This window comes from Haliotis rufescens, unplaced genomic scaffold (genome assembly GCF_023055435.1).
Source record: "Haliotis rufescens isolate VD_foot unplaced genomic scaffold, xgHalRufe1.0.p SCAF_4, whole genome shotgun sequence".
Classification (NCBI taxonomy): Eukaryota; Metazoa; Mollusca; class Gastropoda; order Lepetellida; family Haliotidae; genus Haliotis; species Haliotis rufescens.
The window spans coordinates 33,475,920-33,485,919 of NW_025964112.1; positions in this window are offsets into that span (position 1 = coordinate 33,475,920).

Genomic DNA, 10,000 nt, shown 5'->3' on the forward strand with positions numbered 1-10,000 from the left:
TAAGACTACCCACAAGTGTGGACGTTACTGCTTGGCATTTAACAGAACGTGCGCTGCATCTGGATCTTAAAGCTTCATAAAATGACTGCCCCTGACCACCCACAGGGAGACAAGCAAGGGGTACTGTAGACCTGTTCTGGGTGATAGACTCTATCCCTGATCATTGGACTGATCTTAATATTAATTTTGATGTTAATAATTGTAATGATATTTTAAACATATGATAGAAGCGAACAAGTAATTGTATGCGCGATTAAACTACTAAAGAATAACAGGGCGTGTGGCCAGGATAACATTATCAATGAACCTGTTAAATCTTCAGTGCCAACATTTTCACCCTTGTATGCCAGGCTATTAAATCTTATATTTGACACTGGGATGTTTCCCGAAAAATGGTTTCACGGAATTATTCGTCCGATCTACAAACGTAAAGGAATGGCAGATGACCCTGGAAACTTTCGGCCCATAAGTTGCCTCAGAAAATTGTTTACCTCAGTTTTTAATAAAAGATTAAATAGTTATGTTGAAAGTATAACATTCTGTTTTAGACATGGCTACACCACAAATGATCATATTTTTACCCTGAATACAATTATTGACTTACTGAAAAATAGAAAGAAAGAATTGTATTGTGGTTTCATTGATTTCATTGGTTGTAGTTGACGTCGGCATAGCCGTCTATCAAATTCATCCAGCAGGTCCTCTGTCGGGTTCAAATCCGGGGATCTGGAGCGCCAGGGGAGAACATCAACGTTGTTGTTGTGTAGACAGGGCTCTTGTGATCCGTGTTGTATGCGGTCGAGCGTTGTCCTGCTGGAATATACCATTGCCGTTGGCTACAATTGGGACGTGTGGTTGAGCCGTAAGATTGCCCTGGATATGGACCAAACCTGTCCTGCCATGATGAGAGATAGTCGCCCAAATCATAACGCTACCCCAACCAAAGATGTCCACTTCCTGTGCGTAGTTTCCGGCGTAACTTTCTCCCCGACGCCTGTAGATCCGTGCTCTTCCATCCCCTCGACGGAGGAGAAATCTTGATTCGTCGCTAAACCAGACATCGCTCTATCGCACTTGAGGCCATATCCTGTGTTGACGACACCAATACAGTCGCTGTTGACGATGTTGTCGACTCAGTATGATGCGTCGAACCGGACGTCTTGCTCGTAGACCTGCTGGTCTTAAACGTTTTCGTCAGGTCTGGTCGGAGATTCTGTGCAGTCCGGGTATTTGGGATGCGGTTGAGGCAGCTGTGGTCGTCCTTTAACGTAGGTGGCGCAGTTGGATGTAGTGATCTTGGGCGCGGTTGGTTGCTCTTGGTTACTCTTGGTTACTCTTGGCCGATCACGTGTTGACCCATGCTGTTGAAACCCGATCCCATAGCATTGTGATGGTGCTGGGCGCTACATTGAAAACCCTGGCTACAGCTGATCAGGATTCCCCTTAGTGCAAGCGGCCTATGACGTTGTTTCTTTGCACTTCTGTTAATCTTGGCATGTTGTTGAACTGTCACTGTTCGATTGAAGCAGATGCCAGGCAATCAAAAAACCTGCACTTTAATACCGTTCATAGTGCTGCTGCACGTACAGTACGTGCAGCTTCATGACCCTTATGTTGATGCACTGGTGCTTTTTTCCGAAGCGTACGCGTTTCCCGACTGATGGTTTGCGTGTCCTTGTTGTGGTCATTTTGATCCGATAAATTTGACACTGACACTATAACACATTAAACCTCTTAATTTTGCATCTCTTGGTCCGCTAATTTTGCTTTTATGGCCCAAAATATCCGTATTGCGTTTATTTATTTGAAGAGTATATGGACTATGAAATTATATCATGTGTGTGTACAAAAGGCGTATATTCAGAACTTGTTCCTTGTCTTATTGGTTTCTGTCAAGGAGAAAATTTGTTTCCAATATTGTTTTTATTGTTTCTAAATTATCTGGAACCATTTTTATATTCTCAAACTGCCCAGGCGTTTTTATTCAATCTAAGTCACATGTTGTTTTCGCATTACTATATGCGGATGATACAGTTTTGTGAGCATTTAATCATTAAGATTTACATAATATTTGTGATATCTTTTCACTTTACAGTAAATAATGAAGGTTGCGTATCAATACTAGTAAAACAAAACGTAGAGTTTTTGGTGGTTCAAAAAAGACAAGAGTAAACATATATTATTAAATGGCTCTCCAATACGTTAACGATTATATATATCTTGGATTTCACTTTACAAATAAAGCTCTTTCAAAACCTTAAAATAGCAAATTGTGAATCTGTACGTTGTATTACGTAAAAGTAGAACATTTAATCTATCAATCAAATGTCAAATGGTATGTTTTGGGGCTAAGCTCTCATCTGGCAAAGAACAAACGTTATCGAGAATCCTATATCAAATGTTTTATAATGAAGTCAGAACAAACAAACTGTTTGCCGCATGCCATCATTTACCTATTGAAATGGGTAGGTGGCACAAAATCCCTGTCAATTAACGAACGTGTCAACTCTGCGACATGAGCGATGTTGGCGATGAATTACATACAATTTTCTTTGTCCTTTTTTTAAACACAAACGGAAAGTATATGTTCCAATTTCATATACTGAGATACAAGATATTTTTAATTGTAAAAATGTGTTATAAAAAACCTCTGTACATTCTGCAATGTACCGGACCACTCACAGGGAGACAATGTAGACCTATTCTGTCATGGTCTACTCACAGGGAGACACACAAGGGGTAATGTAGACCTGTTCTGTCATGGACTACTCACAGGGAGACACACAAGGGGTAATGTAGATCTTTTCTGTCATGGACTACTCACAGGGAGACACACAAGGGGTAATGTAGATCTTTTCTGTCATGGACTACTCACAGGGAGACACACAAGGGGTAATGTAGATCTTTTCTGTCATGGACTACTCACAGGGAGACACACAAGGGGTAATGTAGATCTTTTCTGTCATGGACTACTCACAGGGAGACACACAAGGGGTAATGTAGATCTATTCTGTCATGGACTACTCACAGGGAGACACGCACGGGGTAATGTAGATCTATTCTGTCATGGACTACTCACAGGGAGACACACAAGGGGTAATGTAGATCTATTCTGTCATGGACTACTCACAGGGAGACACGCACGGGGTAATGTAGATCTATTCTGTCATGGACTATTCACAGGGAGACACACAAGGGGTAATGTAGATCTATTCTGTCATGGTCTACTCACAGGGAGACACGCACGGGGTAATGTAGATCTATTCTGTCATGGACTACTCACAGGAAGACACGCACGGGGTAATGTAGACCTATTCTGTCATGGACTACTCACAGGGAGACACACACGGGGTAATGTAGACCTATTCTGTCATGAACCACTCACAGGGAGACACACAAGGGGTAATGTAGACCTATTCTGTCATGGTCTACTCACAGGGAGACACACACGGGGTAATGTAGACCTATTCTGTCATGAACCACTCACAGGGAGACACACAAGGGGTAATGTAGACCTATTCTGTCATGGTCTACTCACAGGGAGACACGCACGGGGTAATGTAGACCTATTCTGTCATGGACTACTCACAGGGAGACACACACGGGGTAATGTAGACCTATTCTGTCATGAACCACTCACAGGGAGACACACAAGGGGTAATGTAGACCTATTCTGTCATGGTCTACTCACAGGGAGACACACACGGGGTAATGTAGACCTATTCTGTCATGGTCTACTCACAGGGAGACACGCACGGGGTAATGTAGACCTATTCTGTCATGGTCTACTCACAGGGAGACACGCACGGGGTAATGTAGACCTATTCTGTTCCTGACACTTCACAGGGAGAAACGCCCGGGGTAATGTAGATCTATTCTGTCATGGACTACTCACAAGGAGACACGCATGGGGTAATGTAGACCTATTCTGTCATGGACTACTCACAGGGAGACACGCACGGGGTAATGTAGATCTATTCTGTCATGGAATACTCACAGGGAGACACGCACCGGGTAATGAAGATCTATTCTGTCATGGACAACTCACAGGGAGACACGCAAGGGGTAATGTAGATCTATTCTGTTCCTGACACTTCACAGGGAGACACGCACGGGGTAATGTAGACCTATTCTGTCATGGACAACTCACAGGGAGACACGCACGGGGTAATGTAGATCTATTCTGTCATGGACTACTCACAGGAAGACACGCACGGGGTAATGTAGACCTATTCTGTCATGGACTTCTCACAGGGAGTCACGCACGGGGTAATGTAGACCTATTCTGTTATGGACTACTCACAGGAAGACACGCACGGGGTAATGTAGACCTATTCTGTCATGGACTACTCACAGGGAGTCACGCACGGGGTAATGTAGACCTATTCTGTCATGGACTACTCACAGGGAGACACGCACGGGGTAATGTAGACCTATTCTGTCATGGACTACTCACAGGGAGACACGAACGAGGTAATGTAGACCTATTCTGTCATGGACTACTCACAGGGAGACACGCACGGGGTAATGTAGATCTATTCTGTCATGGACTACTCACAGGGAGACACGAACGAGGTAATGTAGACCTATTCTGTCATGGACTACTCACAGGGAGACACGCACGGGGTAATGTAGACCTATTCTGTCATGGACTACTCACAGGGAGACACGCACGGGGTAATGTAGACCTATTCTGTCATGGACTACTCACAGGGAGACACACACGGGGTAATGTAGATCTATTCTGTCATGGACTACTCACAGGGAGACACGCACGGGGTTATGTAGACCTATTCTGTTCTGGACTATTCACAGGGAGACACGCATGGGGTAATGTAGACCTATTCTGTCATGGACAATTCACAGGGAGACACGCACGGGGTAATGTAGACCTATTCTGTCATGGACTACTCACAGGGAGACACTCAAGGGGTAATGTAGATCTATTCTGTTCCTTACACTTCACAGGGAGAAACGCAAGGGGTAATGTAGACCTATTCTGTCATGGACTACTCACAGGGAGACACGCATGGGGTAGTGTAGATCTATTCTGTCATGGACTACTCACAGGGAGACACACACGGGGTAATGTAGATCTATTCTGTCATGGACTACTCACAGGGAGACACGCACGGGGTAATGTAGATCTATTCTGTCATGGACTACTCACAGGGAGACACACACGGGGTAATGTAGATCTATTCTGTCATGAACTACTCACAGGGAGACACGCACGGGGTTATGTAGACCTATTCTGTCATGGACTACTCACAGGGAGACACGCACGGGGTTATGTAGACCTATTCTGTTCTGGACTATTCACAGGGAGACACGCATGGGGTAATGTGGATCTATTCTGTCATGGACAATTCACAGGGAGACACGCACGGGGTAATGTAGATCGATTCTGTCATGAACTACTCACAGGAAGACACGCACGGGGTAATGTAGATCTATTCTGTCATAGACTAATCATAGGAAAACACGCACGGGGTAATGTAGACCTATTCTGTCATGGACTACTCACAGGGAGACACGCACGGGGTAATGTAGATCTATTCTGTCATGGACTACTCACAGGGAGACACGCATGGGGTAATGTAGATCTATTCTGTCATGGACTACTCACAGGGAGACACACACGGGGTAATGTAGATCTATTCTGTCATGAACTACTCACAGGGAGACACGCACGGGGTTATGTAGACCTATTCTGTCATGGACTACTCACAGGGAGACACGCACGGGGTTATGTAGACCTATTCTGTTCTGGACTATTCACAGGGAGACACGCATGGGGTAATGTGGATCTATTCTGTCATGGACAATTCACAGGGAGACACGCACGGGGTAATGTAGATCGATTCTGTCATGGACTACTCACAGGAAGACACGCACGGGGTAATGTAGATCTATTCTGTCATAGACTAATCATAGGAAAACACGCACGGGGTAATGTAGACCTATTCTGTCATGGACTACTCACAGGGAGACACGCACGGGGTAATGTAGATCTATTCTGTCATGGACTACTCAGAGGAAGACACGCACGGGGTAATGTAGACCTATTCTGTCATGGACTACTCACAGGGAGACACGCACGGGGTAATGTAGATCTATTCTGTCATGGACTACTCAGAGGAAGACACGCACGGGGTAATGTAGACCTATTCTGTCATGGACTACTCACAGGGAGACACGCACGGGGTAATGTAGATCTATTCTGTCATGGACTACTCACAGGGAGACACGCACGGGGTAATGTAGATCTATTCTGTCATGGACTACTCACAGGGAGACACGCACGGGGTAATATAGACCTATTCTGTCATGGACTCCTCACAGGGAGACACGCACGGGGTAATGTAGACCAATTCTGCCATGGACTACTCACAGGTAGACACGCACGGGGTAATGTGGACCTATTCTGTCATGGACTACTAACAGGAGACACTCACGGGGTAATGTAGACCAATTCTGTTCCTGACTATTCACAGCGAGACACGCACGGGGTAATGTAGACCTATTCTGTTCTGGACAATTCACAGGGAGGCACGCACGGGGTAATGTAGACCCATTTCAGTCATGGACTACTCACAGGGAGACACGCACGGGGTAATGTAGACCTATTCTGTCATGGACTACTCACAGGGAGACACGCACGGGGTAATGTAGATCTTTTCTGTCATGGACTACTCACAGGGAGACACGCACGGGGTAATGTAGATCTATTCTGTCATGGTCTACTCACAGGGAGACACGCACGGGGTAATGTAGATCTATTCTGTTCTGGACTGGGAGATCTATATATTCTGCCACGATCTACTCATAGTGTTCGGAAAGACGTTACTGCTTGACATTTCACAGAGCGTGCTTAACAGCTGGATCTTGAAGCCTCATAAAATGATTCTGTCCCGGAAACAGCTCTCAGATATCACATTACGGTAAATCGATATTTGTACATGTTTCTCATGAGTACATATCGATACATGGTAATAATGGCTGCATTCTTGTCTCATCAATGGTAAATTAGAAAGAGCTGGACGAAACTGTGACCTTTTTAACTTACATATAACGTGCGTATTTAAAATATTGCTTCACAGGCCCATCGCGTTTCCATTGGCATGAACGTGTCGGGGAGCAGCGGTTAAAAACACAGTTACTTCCCTTTGACCAAAATGTCACGTCAAATAGATTCCATAGTATATATTTTATATCACACTATCGTAAAAAATATATAATAAAGGCATAATAAACACCTCAACTATTTAGTAGAATAAAATTTTGCACCGTCGATATTAGAATTATTGAATGTGATAAACAGAAAAATATCCGCCCAAGGATATGAGGCGGGAATATCTGCTTACACACATCAATGAGATACAATCCCGGCAGCAGCCTTTGTGATCAGGTGAGGTGGGGTTTAACGTCACGTTCAAGTTTATGGCACTCATATAGCGACGTGCATGCACGTGCGTGCGTGTGTGTGCGTGTGTGTGCGTGTGTACTACTTCGGACTGATGCCAATTTATATTACTAGCCCATGCCGCAGTTTAACATGAATACCCCACTCCCTCTCCTTCATACCACCCCCCCTCTCCTCCATTCCACCCCTTCCCCCCTTCCCTCACCTCCATCCACCTCTTCCCCCCTTCCCTCTCCTCCATTCCACCTCCCCCTCTCCTCCATTCCACGCCTTCCCTGTCCTCCATTCCCCCTCCTCCCTCTCCTCCATTCCATCTCATCCCTCTTCTCCATTCCATCTCATCCCTCTCCTCAATTCAACCTCACCCCTCTCCTCCATTCCACCTCCCCCTCTCCTCCATTCCACCTCCCCCTCTCCTCCATTCCACCTCCCCCTCTCCTCCATTCAATCCCTTCCTCTCCTCCATTCCACCCCTCCCTTTCCTCCTTTCCACCTCATCCGTCTCCTCCATTCCTCCTCCTCCCTCTCCTCCATTCCACCCCTTCCTCTCCTCCATTCCACCCCTCTCTCCTCCATTCCAACCCCACCCTCTCCTCGATTCCACCCCATCCTCTCCTCCATTTCACCCCTTCTCTCCTCCATTCAACCCCTCCCTTTCCTCCATTCCACCTCCTCCCTCTCCTCAATTCCACCCCTTCCTTGTCCTCCATTCCCCCTCCCCCTCCCCTCCATTCCACCTCCCCCTCCCCTCCATTCCACCTCCCCCTCTCCTCCATTCCACGTCCCCCTCTCCTCCATTCCACCTCCCTCCTACGCCTCTCATTGATCCTCAACACATTTCTAGATTTCACACTACATTCCTCATTACATCCCGACGGTGCGGATCGTTCATCACGCTATCAACCACTCGTTTATTTGTCACAAGTTTACAAGTCACCGTGACATAGCTGGTTGTAATTAATGTTTTTAGTTAAGAAAAGTAGAAAGCAACATCCCAGTGCTGTGACATACGATCATATTCAAACATTTGCCTTATGATGTTATAACTACTAAAATATTTGCATTACATATTATTAATTACTTCTTCATGTTCTTGTTATACCTATTAAATTACAAAAATAAGATTTACGTTTTTCATATTAAGATAAAAAGGGCAGATTTTGTTATTTTAAATTTGGGGAACTATTATGTGAGGATATAAATATTTCCTTTTGAAGCCATTTCCGTGTATCTTGTTTCGTTGATTGACTCCGCATTTAAAGAGTAGCATGATTAACAAACCGAGCTATGAAACTTTGATGTGCATGGACGACATGTGACGACCACACTAAACGGCATGTTATTTACGATGTAATTAAACTGTGATATCTATTTCAAACAGATCGGGATAAAGCTGACTAAGAGTTTCTGATGAATTGCCACTTTACATATTTATTGCTGTTAATCGATTTCAAATAAATTGTTAGTATTTAGTTTTAGAATCATCACCATGGAAACACATGCGTATTTCATAACAAGCCAATTAGGCAAAGTTTGATTGAGTTGCGCAGAGGCAACCACGACAGGCCTGGTCGGATAATGGAATGTTGATCATTGTCTTTGATCTTACGAAATGCTCATTGAACAAAATCAACGTCACATGGAAATATGAGTTTTGTTTTCGAGATAATTTATCAGCGATCTGATAACCTATCAACAATCTTAGTTGATTTTTTACATCAAAATAACCAACAGATATGGCTTCTTCATGACACTGCTATGCTGGAACATGCCAAATCAATATTCATGACGTAAACATATCAGTTAGGACACAAAGGTTTGTGTTTTTGTATCATATTATGAAACCCGCTTTTTGTGTAAAATGTTTTATGTACCATCCTTGACTTGTTACGACATCCTATGTCCTTGGGTGTGGTAGTTTGTTTATGAATGTTATAGGTCTATTTTTGTATATACGTACATCTAAATAGGTTATTATAACATTTTGTTTGGCGAGGAACACTATATGTGTTGTTCTGGCGTATGGTTGGTACAGCAAGTCACTTACAAACAGTCGAAATTAGTAGGGTGAAAGTCAAAGAACACCTGTTACAACATTGAGGGGAATGATTGAAGTCGAAAGACGAAAGTGTGTTGCATTAAGTCCAGAGTAGACAGTCAAACTGTTTCCGGAAATAAATCAGGATTGCTCCTGATCGATGACGTAATAGAAATACATGAATAACATCTTTGACAGTGATCATTGGTTGATTACTTCTTGCAATGTCCACAAACCAAACTATTCTAAAATACTGAAATATGGTGTTATTGTGACTGGTTGTTTGAAACTACTACATCACTTCTATTAGTACTAGTGCTGCTGCTACCAGTACCCCTATCACTACCACTGCAACTACCACTACCACTACCACTACCATTACAACGACCACTACCACTGCCACTACCACTGCCACTACCACTACAACTACCACTACAACTACCACTACCACTGCCACTACCACTACCACTACCACTACCACTACCACTACCACTACCACTGCCACTGCCACTACCACTACCACTACAACTACCACT